Source organism: Pogoniulus pusillus, chromosome 19 (genome assembly GCF_015220805.1).
Source record: "Pogoniulus pusillus isolate bPogPus1 chromosome 19, bPogPus1.pri, whole genome shotgun sequence".
Lineage (NCBI taxonomy): Eukaryota > Metazoa > Chordata > Aves > Piciformes > Lybiidae > Pogoniulus > Pogoniulus pusillus.
The window spans coordinates 10,725,857-10,740,392 of NC_087282.1; the positions used below are offsets into that span (position 1 = coordinate 10,725,857).

The 14,536-nt window shown below is 38.9% G+C and overlaps 1 long non-coding RNA gene across 4 annotated transcripts in view; it reads left to right on the top strand.

Annotated features, from left to right (window-relative positions):
- The first annotated feature begins 429 nt into the window (after positions 1-429).
- The window catches only part of LOC135183896 (uncharacterized), a 70,947-nt gene continuing 56,840 nt past the window's right edge, over positions 430-14,536 (top strand). For all 4 annotated transcript variants that reach the window (XR_010305762.1, XR_010305760.1, XR_010305764.1 and 1 more), the window contains exon 1: positions 430-506. This is a non-coding gene — a long non-coding RNA (uncharacterized LOC135183896). The remainder of the gene's footprint in view (positions 507-14,536) is intronic.

Sequence of the window (14,536 nt, forward strand, 5' to 3'; positions counted from 1 at the left end):
ACCATCAACTATTCTAACTCAATTATTTAGTCTACTGTTATGTTGCAGCTGCTGCCCTGCTGCCCTGTAAATCTCTAAATTGAATACACAAGTGGAGAAACAGACTTAAATAAGCAAAATATTTGTTTGGTTTACAAATGGGTTTTATGTCCTTAGCAGTCTGAAGTACCTACACAGATGCACACTATCCATGAGAGAAGGGTTATAACTTACACTAACGTAATTTAGAGCATTCTCTAAGGAGAAACTATGTGAGATTATAGTCATAGACTCAGTGTTTCCAAAAGAAGTGGTGCAAAAGGGTGTGGCAAACCAAGTGAGCTGACGAGCTCCCCGGGAGCAACAGGTGATGCCACTTTAGTAATCTGTAACTCTCCAGGTGACGCTTGTAACAGTTATTGGCGAGCAGCAGATCGTTTGCCTTCAAGCTGGTCATTCCTTCTGCGAGAAGCTGTGACGATGGTTGATCTTACTTGAAGAGGAGCATTTGCACCTGAAACTTTAAGGTAAACATTCTATTTTTTACTTATTTTTTACAGTTTCAGCTTCAGTTCTGTCTGCGGGGTGTGGAGGACTCTATAGATGACCATTGAAGCAGTATTTAACAAAGCTTCATTTTCACTGTATAGTTCCCTAATGAACAGCTGCTTTGGGAGAGGCACTGATGTTAAACAACAAAGTCCTTTGAAGTTCTTGAGAGCTCCAGTGAAATACGTTCTCCATTTCTAAAAGTGCAACTCTTGAAACATGATTCTTAAAAGCTGCGTGGAGTAAGCACTTCTCAGCCCAAAGTATTGTTACATAATGTTTAGTGATGAAGTCTGGAGAAGATCACTTGCAGGGTGTTTTGAATTTAACTTGATTCTGTGTCTGGAAATGCAGCACCTCTGCTCTGCTGCAGAAGTCTCATCTCTTCCTCCTGCAAATTTGTGTCCTAGTGGCTCTGTGAGAGCAGAGGAAAAAAACCCCAACTTTCCAGTTGTAATACAAGACACATATAAATATTATACAATTATAAAACATAATTCATCTTAGAATGTAAACCTGATGAAAAGACAGAAGGTGGCTGTCACCCTTTGAACTGCTGGTGTATTGTGCTATGAAAATGCACATTGGGAATAGATGAAATCCTGACCTTGCACTATAAAAGGCAGAGAATACATCATTTCTGATTTGTATTAAGCAAGTTGTGTTTGTAAACTGGGTGCTATGAAAACGTCCAGCATATTTCACACAATAATAGCTCATTTTAGACATAATGCTGAATATTGCAGGACAAAAGAATGTGGGGGACTTGCCAAGTGATGTGACATCTGGTCAGAGAAAACAGCATCATTTGCTAACTTTGCCAGGCCTACATCCTTTATATTTGAAAGCTACGTGCTGCAGCGTGTGACTAAAGTATATTTTGTTAGACAGAAGGAACAGGATAAATCAAGTTCACTGTGCTGAAAAACAGCTTTTATTATGCAGTCTACAAAGGTAAAACACAACAAGAGCTGAGGGAAATTCAGTGAAGGCTTAAAGCTGGAATTAGATTCAGTGGCTTACAATACCTGGTGGGTTATTTTTTAACTCTGTTCCTGGGAGACTGGAGATTTTTCTCACTCAGAAAAATTAAATTCTCATTTTGAGGTTTTTTGTTTGTTTTTTTTTTTTTTCTTGTTTGGATTTCTTTGTGGGTTTGTTTTTCAAATGTTTAACATTCTCAGTAATTTTAATGACCCTTGCCAAAGTTTGATTCAGTATGTTTTTGGGTTTTTTTTATCCTCCCACTCCTCTTTCAGAATCATTAAGTTCCAAGGCAGCTAAGTAGTTTTAAACAAACTGAAAAGTGAGTTAAATTGGTTTGTTTTTGGTATTGTAGTAATCTCAAAGTCAGTTTGCCTTCATCACCACTTTCTATTTTGGCAGATGGTTTGGATACTGCAGGACTTGATCTCTTGTTGGAGAAATGTGTGTGTGTGTTCCTTTCTTTTCATCCAAGCTAGCATAGCTCATGCATCATTAGAAAGAAGAATTCTCTCAGTACTTAGTTCTAGAGGTGATGGATATAAATATGAAAATACAAAGTGGTCTTAGTATTGATCTGGTACCCAAAAATCTTCCTAACAAGTGCTGACTCATTCTTGGTGTCCAAAACACTGGTTTTAAGGAGAGTTTATAAATATTCCTCCAGCTTTCTTCTTTCTGGAACAATACTATGAGAACTTGAAGAAGTTTGAGAAGTCCAAGTGCTAATTTTCCTAATTGTCTTTTGCATTTAACTGTTTTGAGGATTTACAGCATGGTGTTACTGGATGATTTAAAGTGCTATCTGAATTGTATTCATTAGTTTACTTTTACATGATATAAATCTCCAGACCTTATTAACAAAAGGGGCTTTGGCTAGAAGTGCTACCTTGCAGTAAATTGTACTTAAAATTAACATGATTAATAGTTTTAACTGTTTAAAGAGTGCAAGTCTGCTCAATCCCATTATTTTTAATGCCTAAAAACTACCATATGGAACAAAGTAAATGTGTTTGTGCAAACCACACTTCTACTGGTAGAGGTAGAACAATCAAGGAAACAAAAGAAGGAGAATATAAGTGATACTTCTTTCAGATTTCCTTCCATCTCCCAAGATTTTATTGTAAGATTTCTAATAATAGGACCCTGAGCTTCATCTTGTGAGACCTGTGTCCTTGGTCTGCTTTAAACCTAAATAGGTCTAAATAAGCCATCTTAGGTAAATTCTTCAAATCATAGAATCAACCAGGTTGGAAGAGACCTCCAAGATCATCCAGTCCAACCTATCACCCAGCCCTAGCCAGTCAACTAGACCATGGCACTGAGTGCCTCATCCAGTCTTTTCTTGAAGACCTCCAGGGACGGTGCCTCCACCACCCATAATACTCATGGTACTGTTTCTGACAAGGATTGTCTTATTAACTTTAATTTTCTTTGCTTGAGGTTAGGTTGTTCCTGGCTTTGCCACCTTGTCCCAGCTAACAGTCTTGAAGATAGGCACCACTTAATAAAAGCACCTGCCCTTTTGTGCTTTGGAGTTACAGACACTGAACCTTTGATGGAAAACATAATCAAATAAAATCATTAAAGCATTGAAAGTGTTAGGAAGGATCACAGCTTAGCAGATGTTGCTTCTGGCTCTTAGTGTGTAGCATTGTAGTTGCTGTTGCTGTGTAAAGAGACTCTTCAGAGTGTGGGATCAGTGCTATCTCTGGCTTTACATGGAATGTGAGCCATGATTGTGTTTAAGGTGACAGCAAAATCTCAAACCTGTGCTATTGCTAAGCAGGCAGCAGTGCTTGAATCATATACTTTGGAGAAATGAAGAGTTTCTCTGCTAAAATGTGTTGTATTTCACTTGTGGTTCTAAACATTTTTTACCTTTGTTCCTGCAAATATGCAATAATGTTTCCAGATTTTGTTAGTATATTCAGTTAATATTTTATTATATTATACTCTGTCAATAGTCATGTGAGAAAATTGCTACATTTTAAGAGAAAACATTGCCAGGTGAATTTCAAAAGACTACTTCTCTTTGGCTGAAAACTGTGCAGTGGCTGCAAACATGTTTAAGTGTGCTGTGGTTTCATGTGTCCTGGTAGAAATTGAGGACAAAATTCAGTTTCTCGCCTCTCAGTTGTGGTAATTTATGATCAAGGAATTATCTGGCATGGAGGGCAAGAAGGCTGAACTGCAAAAGGCATTAAACTGTCTGGAAGCAGGAATGCCAAAGATAAAGCACCTCCTTGTGAGTGGCTGAAGTTTCCTGTGGTGATGAGGTATGAAACAGCCACAGCATTGTCTTGTGTGTGTCCTAGAATTCTGGGGCTCAAGGGCTACTTTGGGCATCAGAGATGGGCTTGGGGATGAACCCATTGTCAGGCTGAGGTGCCCCATGCTGATGCTTACAGGGGTGGCATCAGTGCAAGGGTATTTAGGGTATCTACTTGTGATGCAGAATCACAGAATATATCTAGTTGGAAGAGACCTCAAAGATCATGCAATCCAACCTTTGACTCATCACTGAAGGGTCAGCACTAAGCCATGACCCAAAATGCCAGGTCCACATGCCACTTGAACACCTCCAGGGATGGTGACTTCACCACTGCCCTGGGCAGATCATTCCAATATTTGAGAACCCTTTCAGTGAAGAAATATTTCCTAACCTCCAGCCTAAACCTCCCTTAACACATCTTGCATCTATTTCTTCTGGTCCTGTTGCTTGTAACCAGGAAGAGTCTGGCCTTCTCCTTGCTCCAATCTCCCTTCAGGTATAGTTGTAGAGAGCCAGAAAGTCCCCCCTCAGCCATCTCTAGGCTGAATAACCCCAGCTCCTTCAGACAGTCCTCATACATCTTGTGCTCCATGCCTTTCTCATTGCCCTTCTCTGAATCTTTGCAGCTTGTAGAACTGCTGATGGTTGTAGGACTCTATCCAATGCATTGCCCTTTTTTTAGTTCATGTTTTTCTTTTTTAATCTTCAAGCACAAGCATGTTCAATTGGCCTCAAGGGGTACGTTAAAAATTCCCCAACAAAATAAACATCTGCAAACTGCTGAATTGCTTGGTCTTTTAGCCAGGGTATACCCCAAAGAGTTCTTAGTGTAATGCAAATCAGGAGACTCTGGTTTAGACAAATTAAAATTAATCTGACTTTAACAGTGTATTTTGCAAAAAAAAACCCCAAAAAACCTGTCTCTAAGAACCCAATATTTCTGTTACAGAATTGAGAAAGTATTGAGAAATAACCTAATTTTGGTCATAGTGTCCCAGCTGTAAAGGCATTATGGGTTTTCCTGCCTGTACTTGAAAAAAGGTTCTTTGGTTGTGTAATGCTTCATATTTACCAAGCACTTACTGATGTCTGATAGTAAAGAATTTACAACCAAAGGAGGACTAGAGATTGTGTAGCCCAAATTCATCATACAAGGGTCAGCTAGAGTTGTCCAGGACAATGTCTGAATATCTCCAAACATGGATACTCCATTTCCTCTCTGGGCTATTCCCATGGTCAAGGTCCTCTCCAGTAAAAGCTGATTTTTCATGCTTGGGTTTTGTGATGGTTTGGGCATTCCCTGCCCCCCACACACACTTTGGAAATCACCCAGACTAGACTCAGCTGGCTCTGGAAATTGAATGAAGCTTATTATTTACAGCTTAGCTCAATATACAAGCAGGTATTTACAATATATACAGTTATAGACAGAAATATACAAGGTAACAGGTAATACAGAAACACAACAGCCCTCCCAGAAACCTGAGTCCCCAGGAGGGGCTCCCAACCGCCCCTTCACCTTCCCCCTACCCCTCTCAACCTTACCCCAGTCCCAATGAAGAATGGAGGTTCTGCCAGGGGGTTAGGAAGCAAAGTGAATTAGTCAAAGAGGCTAGAGAGAGAGATGCAGCTCAGAGCTCCCCAGCAGGAGAAGTGCTTTTTATCTATGCTTGGATTCTTGTTCTTATACATCTCAGCAAGCCTATGAGTGAAGTAGACATTGCCATTGTTTTCCTTTCACAGCCTGTAATCTACTTCTTCTCACCAAGCATTCTAGCTTGCTTCAAACTACCACAGGTTTGTAACCATTGCCTCTTCTGCTTTATCTGATTAAAAAAAAAAAAAAAAAAAAAAAAAAAAAAGGCTATTAAAAAATCCACAATTCTTCAAATTTTTTTCTTCTCTAATTTTTTTATATCTCCCCTAATATGTTCCTAGAAAATTAGCATTCCCACGTCTATACAACACAGATTAAGACATTTAAGTCATTAAACCCTGAGAAAGTTTTTGAGGATGGTTTGTAATCTATAGGGTTCTTTCCAGATTGATGAAGAAGCATGCCATTCACCATGTAATTGTATGTGAAATATGGATGAGCTTCCTAACAGCAGTAGTTGTAATTGTTCTGTATGTTGCTAGATCCAGTTACATTCCCTCTATCAAATGCAATTTAAAAGCACAAACATTAAAAAAAAAAAAACCACTGGTTTGCCAATCTTCTTCATAAATACATTTTCCAGGATTTTGTCCTTTTCTTTTTTTGACAGTGTTTCTACTCCTGTGTGAAGTAATTTAATTTTTGTCTGTCTACTGAGGGCTTTAGAAATAATTTTTAGGAGGTTATTTTGCTTTTCTAATATATGGAGGGATAATGGAAGTCAAGACAATGTTGATGTCTTTAAAGGAGAAGAAATTGGTGATAGAAGGAATCAGCTTTGAGGCTGGTTAAACAGGCATTTGGGAGCTAATGCAACAGTTGGAGAGGGAAGAGGGCAAGTGTGGGACCTAGAAGCATTGCCTGATACTGTGTAAGATGCCCAGGCTGTACAGCAGTGGTGATAATGTGCTGCCAGATACAAGTCTCTTCCCTCTACTAGCTTGAACTTCACAGCCATGTTAGAGGTCCTGTTTCACATGAGATTCCTGATAGGCAATGCTGCTATCCAGGTCTCTTTGCAAGGTGTGCCAGGTAATATACCCTGAGGCTAGGACTGGAAGCAGTGATGACCTTGTCAGCGGGAGGTAGTCTGTTCAAGTTTCTTAGCTGCTGAGTGATGGAGTTGGGGATGGACGTGAGCAAAGTGAACAATCACTGGAGAGAGTAAACAGCACATAACTGGTTCTTCTTGGAAACTGAGCAGCAGTAAGAGCCAGGTTCTTGTGCTACATTGAAAGAGATACATTCAAAAGGTCTTTTTTTGGAGGATGGGCTGGAATATCTGAGCTATGTACAAGGTTGCAGAGCTATAATTTAATTGGGAGTAAGTGAGCACTGGTGAAATAAATTGCATGCCTAGAGTGCTGCAGTGGATTGATTACAGAGTCTTTTGGGAGATAAGAAGGAAGGGCAGTTCAGTTACTGCAAGGGGGCAGCTCAACTGCAGGGAGCTTTGACTAGAACAGGTGATGTGAGCTCACAGATGAGAATTAATTGGAGAGTCCAGCAAGAGGGATTCAACAGTGAACACACAGGCTGCTCTGTAGAGGAAACCTTTTTGTTGTTGATCTTGACAGATGGAAGAATCTTCATGAAAATTTGCCTTTTTTTTTTTTCATGGAGACTTTAATTCCTAATATCTTCTGGAAAGACAGAGGTGATGGAGCACAGGCAATCCAGAAGCTTTCTTGAGTGCCCTAAGGTTATATTTTATTGTAGTGGTTGAACAATCTGCCTATGGCAGATGCTCTGTGGCAACAGAAGTTCTGATTATGTGTAAGGAAAAAACATCTGTACAATGATCAAGAATTATTTAAGTGTTAGGGCAGAGGCTGGAAACATTTGATTAATCTCCATCACTGGAGACACTAAAGACCTACCTGAATGAGTCTCTAGATAACCTAAGATGACTTTGGTATACTTTCAGTCTGGGATTGGACTGGATGAACTTACGATGTTCCTTCCAACCCAAATTACTTTATGAGTTGTTGTATTTGTGTATCTGGGAAGTGTGAGTGATGATGTTACTAGAACAGGAAGCTGAAAGAAGTTAATTGGTTTAGTTTCTTGTTCTGGGATGACCTTGGGGGAAAAAAAAAGTGGACTGTGTTTCAGCTTTTATGTTAGTTTGCTTTATAGGGTTGCCAAACTCATCCTTCATGTACATGGGAAGATGGATGAGTGACTTTTGTAGGGAGTCCTGCAAACTCTGCTTCTCAAAACTGTTACACATAAAATTAATATTGTTAAGTAATACTCCTGCTTTTATTGAGCTGTTGTTATCCTTAATTAAATATTTAAAGCTGAAACATTAAACTGCTGTGTTTGTTTTATGGTTAGCATAATCTCAACAATTCCCATTGCACTTGAGTTTATTTATGTAAAAATGCATTTTTGTATCTATGATCCATAAGAAGGGGGGGGGGGAAGAAAAGCCAACAAAAGAGCTTGTGTATACTCCAAGTTTAGTCAGAATAGTTTAGGCATTGACACTTTCACTTCCAGACAATGAGTGACAGGTTTCTTGCTGATATCTAAGTACTTTAATGTTACCAGCCTATAGTCTCTGCTGTATGTTGTATGGCAGAGTTGGAGCCTGGTCTCATCTTTGGCAAGATGGATCAGAGCCATTCAGAGGCTTAAGTTGTAGTGTCCAGGAAGTGCTTTCAGATGGGATATCTGGGAGTTGCTCTCTAGCTGCTACAAGCTCTGCCATGTCTTTGCTTTGGCGTGCAGTTGACTCTATGATGTTTGCTGCCAGAATACAAGAGTTTGGCCAGCCTTCCTTGCTTTGGTCCCCTGGCATTCAGACCAACTTTGCTGCTAACGTACTGTCTGCTATGTAAAAGCATATGCTGAGAAAGCTTAACAGAAGTTAAGCTTCAGAATTCATTGCTTGAGGTTGAAGCTGTTTATGCTAAGATGTGGTCAGGCCTTCTGAAGGAGTTTGTTTCCTTATAAATTTTCAGATTTGGTAAAGCCCAAGGAAGCCATAAAAGTTAATCTGAACATGAAGTACCATAAAATTTCTCACCTTGCAACAACTGCACTGCAATCACAGCAGAGCTAAGATTCATTTCAACTTCCCGATCTGGCTGAATTGATTCTGGTCATGAATTTCAGCAGTTCTGAAATTACTTTGAATTCTGTAGCTGAGAACATTCAATAGCTCATCTGAAGCACACCTTTCCTATGCTGGAACACACTTACCTCTTGTAGGAAGTCAACCTGAAGACATGTTCTAAAGCAGATGTGCAGAGTTTTTGCCTTTCAAAAGGTTAGATTTGCAAGATTTCTGCTGCAAAATGCAGGCTGTTTAAAAACCTGCAAACTATAATAACTGGGTTTACAGTGCATGCTCAGTTGCATATATGACAGATGATATTTTGAAGTGTGAAAATATATACATTTGGGGAGAGATGAACTGTTTGGTTTGAGTATCAGAAAGCAATGGAAGCACTTGAATTTCTTCATTGATAAAACACCACTTAACACTGCTTCAGGTTGCTGTCTCTGTAGCTAGGTTACCCTCTCCAGATATGACTCTTACAGAGCACCTGGTGTTCCAAACTAGTATATAAATGCCTGTGGCATCTATATGGAGGAGTTAAAGTTCCAGTCTGTTCTGCTAGAAAATACCTTTTTTTCATGGCTAGTGTTGTCATGTGCAAAATATAAACCCTTCCTGTTGTGACACTGAGGCACTGGCACAGGCTGTCCAGGAAGGTGGTGGAGTCACCATCCTTGGAGGTGTTAAAAAAACCAAATAGATGTGGCAGCTGGGGACATGAAGTAGTGGTCATGGAATGTCGGATTGAAGGTTGAACTTGATGATCTGAGAGGTCTTTTCCAGTCTTAGTGACTCAATGATTCTGTGATTCTCAATGACTCAATGATTTTTCTCCCACCTCTTAGAAGCTGTTAACTGAGTGCATGCCTTTTGCTTTCATTTCTACCAGAAGTTCTCTACTGTTCCTTAGAAATTACTACTCTTTAAAGTACTTCTTAATAAAATCCCAGGCATCTCATCTGGGATCATCTCACCTGAAACTGCTATGAAATTTCACTTGATTTTGATCTGAGTTACACTAATAAATACCAGAGACTTAGAAACTGTTGCCTGAAGCAAAAAAAAAACCACACCCAAGACAATATTCAGACATACCAGGCTTGTCCAAATATTTATATTTTTATTATTATTTCCTAGGATGTTTTCATCTGTTTGTGTGATTTTGTGGGGTTTTTTAAGCTTAAATGGTTGATTTTTTGTGTGGGGGTTTTTTTTTCCTATCTTCTCATCACAATGCTCTATTTTTTTGGTTTCCCCTCTCAATGTTAAGTCATCTTTTAGGGTAACGTGCTTATTTAAGGCTGGTGGCTGAACTCTTTGGATTCTTCTGCTTTAGATTCTGGTTTTATGAATACTACAATTACATAAACCCATAATGCTAGATTCAGTATGGCAGTAGTCACCAATGGAGAGAACTGTGTTGCTCTGGAGACAGACTTCCTGTCCTCTTTTGCCTTTTATATTGCCTCTTTAAATGAGATGTTGCATTTCAGAGGATGAATGTGGTAAAATGTTTCTTTGTGTATTCCCCTAGTTGTTAATAAAATAAATAACATCAGGGACATCAGTATGTTTCTCAGTGAATGCTCATCTTGGTGGCGGTTGGTTTTTTTTCTGCTGTATTAGTTGGGCTGTGTTTTCTTATTTTAATGCTGCGTCAGACAACTGCTATATCTACCCTTTCTATCTTTTGCCTGTCTTGTAATAAAGCAAGATAAGGGTGTGGTTACCCTGAGGATATACTTCTAGAGTAGTGTAATAAACGAGGTCCTAATGGGGAGTTGGAAACACTGATGATTTATGGCTTTCTACAACACTCATTAGACAGACACATCAGTGTGTAACATCCCATAAATTATATTACATGATGTAAAAAGCTGTAAATTGTCATTTTTAGTGTGAGTTATTGCCTCTAAAGACTTTTATTCCCTGCTGCTAGTGTGAGTATTCTATGGCTTCCTCACCAATTCCTGACTAATGATTTCAGCAACTGCAGGAAGGAGACCAGGAGATACAGTGGCTGATTAGGTAGCACAACTGCCTTAAAGCTGTTAAGTCAGAGGTTAAACTACTTTGTAGAGAAAATACGATCTACTTGCCTGGTAACATCCTTAACATTGAGCATTTCCAAATGTCATTCAGACTGACTGTGTTATTTTTCTTCTCTGTTGTTAATACCTGCCCAGTGAAAAGCAGAAATGCTTTTGAAAATGATGACACCAGTATGTACTGAACAGTCAGCTGCAGGAGAATGAAGATAAGATAAACATAATTCAGTCTCTCCCACTGATTTGTCCTCCTCAGAATTTGCAGGAGTACCTCAGAGGAGATACTGCTTATATTCCTAAAGTAGGGGTAAGTTGTAACATTTTTAAGTGATGAACTATCAAAACACTGGGTGGTGTGCCTTAGCCTGTGTTGCAAGTGAATTTGAACAGAGATTAATAAAGAAAGGGTGCTGCAGGTAGCACTAGTGGCTTTTCATGCAGCACTGCTCATTCAGCTCCAGGTAAGGTACTGTGTTCCTCCAACTCATATTGGTTATCATTTCCAGCTCCATGTGGAGGTTTATGCAGGAGGAATGTAAAATGGAACATATCAAACCTTGCTTAACTGCTAATTTTAGACATCTTTGGGGATGCTTTTGTGTGAGAAATGAGCACTCCCTTTCAGGCTGCTGGTGACAAAGTGTTGTTATGAGAACTAGACACTGCAAACCCAAAATAATTTGTTATGGATTTTCCAACAATTTCTTCCTCACAAATCCTGTTTTTTTCGTCTGGAATACTTGCATGTACCGTGGCTTTTAGGGAGGTTTTTCTTTGCCACACCTTTGTTAAGCCTTACTTTAGCAAGTATCTTTCCTCATCCAACCTCTTCCAGTCCAGGGTATTGATAAGAGAGAGATCTCTCTAAAAGGCATCTTGGTAATCTTGTTTTAGGCATCATGAAAAGGATAATTCTGTTAAAAATCAATTTGAGCATTTTTCTAGCCGGTTTTGTTGCATTCTAAATAAGAGCTTTTTGTAATCCTCCATCCCCCCAGCCCTGGCCCTGAGACTGGAGCACATTTCTGGCTAAATCGTGCCCTCTAGTGTGGCACTTCGGTGGGATTCACTTCACAGAACTTTGTCTTAACCGAGGTGGATTTTTTTTTTTCCTTTTTTTACGTAGCTTGAAGAATTAATTAAATATAGATCACACAAATAGCTAATTTACACTTTTTGCTCGGTGAAAGGTGAACGTTTTAGTGTTTGTAATGCATTCCTAAAGCTGCCAGGCTTTAATATCTTCCCATGCAGGAAAAGGAAGCAGTGCTATTTGTACTTTGTCATCCTTATCAAGCAGTAATTTAAGAGCTGTCAGTTGCATGGATGACCTCGATGGCAATATTGAGCTAGAAAAGAGGAGGCCAATTATAACTGGGTTCTGGTTTATGTTTTAAAATAGACCTATAGTGTATTTCATTGATTTACATGGAGAAGGGACAGAGAACATCAGGAATTTTAGGAGAGAATGCTACTTGAAGTTAATGTATAAAGTGAACAAGTTACTGCTGACTTAAATTCAGGAATGCCTCTTAAAGTGAGGGGCAATGAATTGCTTTTTGCTGACTGCTGGTTGTAAGCATTGTTTGAATTCAGAGTGAGGACTACAATATACTGTGGTTTACTGATGTCATCCATTCATTCATAGAATGGCTTCAGTTGGAAAAGACCTTAAAAGTTATTTAGTTCCAATCCCACTGCAATGGGCAGGGATACCTCCCATTAGACCAGCTTGATCAAAGCCTCATCCAGGTTGGCCTTAAACAGTCCATAACTTCTCTTGGCAGCCTGTTCCAGTGTTTCATCATCTGACATCTTAAAATGTATTAATATTTTATATACTAAATTTTGTTTCAAATTTTTCAGTAATGGATCAGTGTTTGTGGGACTTAGATTTGATGTTGTCCAGTTCATTCAGATTCATTGCAAAAGCAGGACTTGTGCTGTAATGCTACCTCTCACCTTCGTAGCGTTATTGACAACACTTCTACGATCAAATATTGTACAACACATCCCAAACAGGAGTTGTGAGCACATGGAATTAAAAGCTCTGTGTTCAATTTGTATTTAATCAAATAGGCTTTTTTTTATTATGAGCTTTGAGAATCTAATCCAACTGAATTATTTTGGCCCTGTTAAGAAATTGAATTTATTCATATGCTGTTTTTTTATGCTTCCAAAGCCAGCTTCCCTGACATTGCCCAACTCTTACATTAAAAGGTTACATAAGAAAATAGTTCCATTGTTACAGAAATGAGATCTCAAAAGACTTTTGATGCTGTACTTGATTTGTATTGAGGTTTTTTTTTGTTTGTTTTTTGTTTTGTTTTTTTTTACTCTGATCTGAAATGCAAAACTACAATTTTGAAGCTTTTACGAATGAAAGATCTGGTAAGATCAGTTTGACTGAGGAACTTTGCTTGTTGTGTACACTAATGCTTTTCTAAACCAATTAACTTTGGCATTCTTAATGTAGGCCATTTTGACTTCTTCCTATTTATATTTTTGGGTGGTGGGGATGGATCAGATATTGTAAAACATTTAGACTTTTAGAATTTATTATGAGCTCAAGAGCTGACCTTTTTAAGGTGCCTTATGCATGGGAATTCACTTGTCAAATGATGTTAAATGACTTTGTTGATGCATCTAAATCTCATCAAGCCCAGGTTTTGATGTGATCTTTTCCTTGAGAAATTGTCCAGTGATGCTGTGTAGAAGTTTTTCTTTAATAATGATGTAGAAGGTAGTATTCTTGGATAAAAATAAAAGCTTATAAATCTTTGAAGAAAGTCCTTCATCTCCATAAGGTCAGTAGCAGCTCCTTTGGTGGCTTGGTCATGTCTCAAGATGCAGTGATTCAGCATGGCTGACCTGCCTGTGAAACTAGTAGAGCTGTATTAATGAGTTCCTGTAGCTGCTCAGATGAGACACTGAGATCAAGCAGTTATTTCTCTAGCCAGAGCTATATTGTGTGCAGCCTTGACCTATGCTGTTTGGGTGTGCTAGAGTGCTCAGTGCCTGGTGTGGTGATCTGTGACCCTGTTGTATAGGATGGCTGTTCAACTCTTACATTTTTAAACAGAAGCTATGTCTCCATTACAGACAAATGGGGAGGGATGGATGGGGAAGTATATAGAATGACTTTTTTATTACTCTTTTTTTCCCCTTAGGCTGCATGCCTGAAAGTCAGTGTAAACTCTGAAATCAACCTTCCCTTCATACCTAGAGAGAAGAAAGTATTCTGTTGAATGTTCTAGTATCTGCTGTTCTATAAGAATTTAGGGCTTGTGACCTGCAACCTGTGCATTGACTTTGGGTGGCACTGGAGCTCTTTTAAACAAAGGGTCTTTTGCAGAAGGCTGCTGTGTATGTAGTTCTGGCCGTCAAGTTTGGTGTGTGGAATGGAGAAGATAGAGTACTTGGTTTACAACAACTTTTTTTACTCAGTTGTTTTTTTTTTTACATGTGTGATGTTTTTCTACTGACTGAGACAGTCACTATCCAAGTTATACAACACAGAGCTTAGTGCAAGTTTTGTGTAAAATAGAGGGGGTTTAACCTTTCTCCTCGAATTATTGGTGAAGAAGAATTGGAAGTGCTGCATATGCAATCTAATGGTTGAACTTAAGGATACTGTAAGAGTATCTGACTGCAGTTAGGATTTGAAGACAAGAAGGTGTGGAATTTGCTCTTCTGTAGCTCCTGGATGAATTACTGCATCATGTCATACAAGCTTTGTAGCCAGTGGGAGATTAACAGTTTGCAAGGCCACCCATAAAACAATAAATGCATGACAACTGAGTCATGTAGCCAATGTGTACCATTTGATTCCATGTTAACATTAGGTCATGTTTAAGAACAAAAAGAATGCACCAACAAAGCTAATACAATTTATCCTAAGAAGCATTAAATGCAAGCAAAGGACAGAATTAAGTAGGCTATTTTGAGTGACAACTTCTTCTTGAGGGACCGTG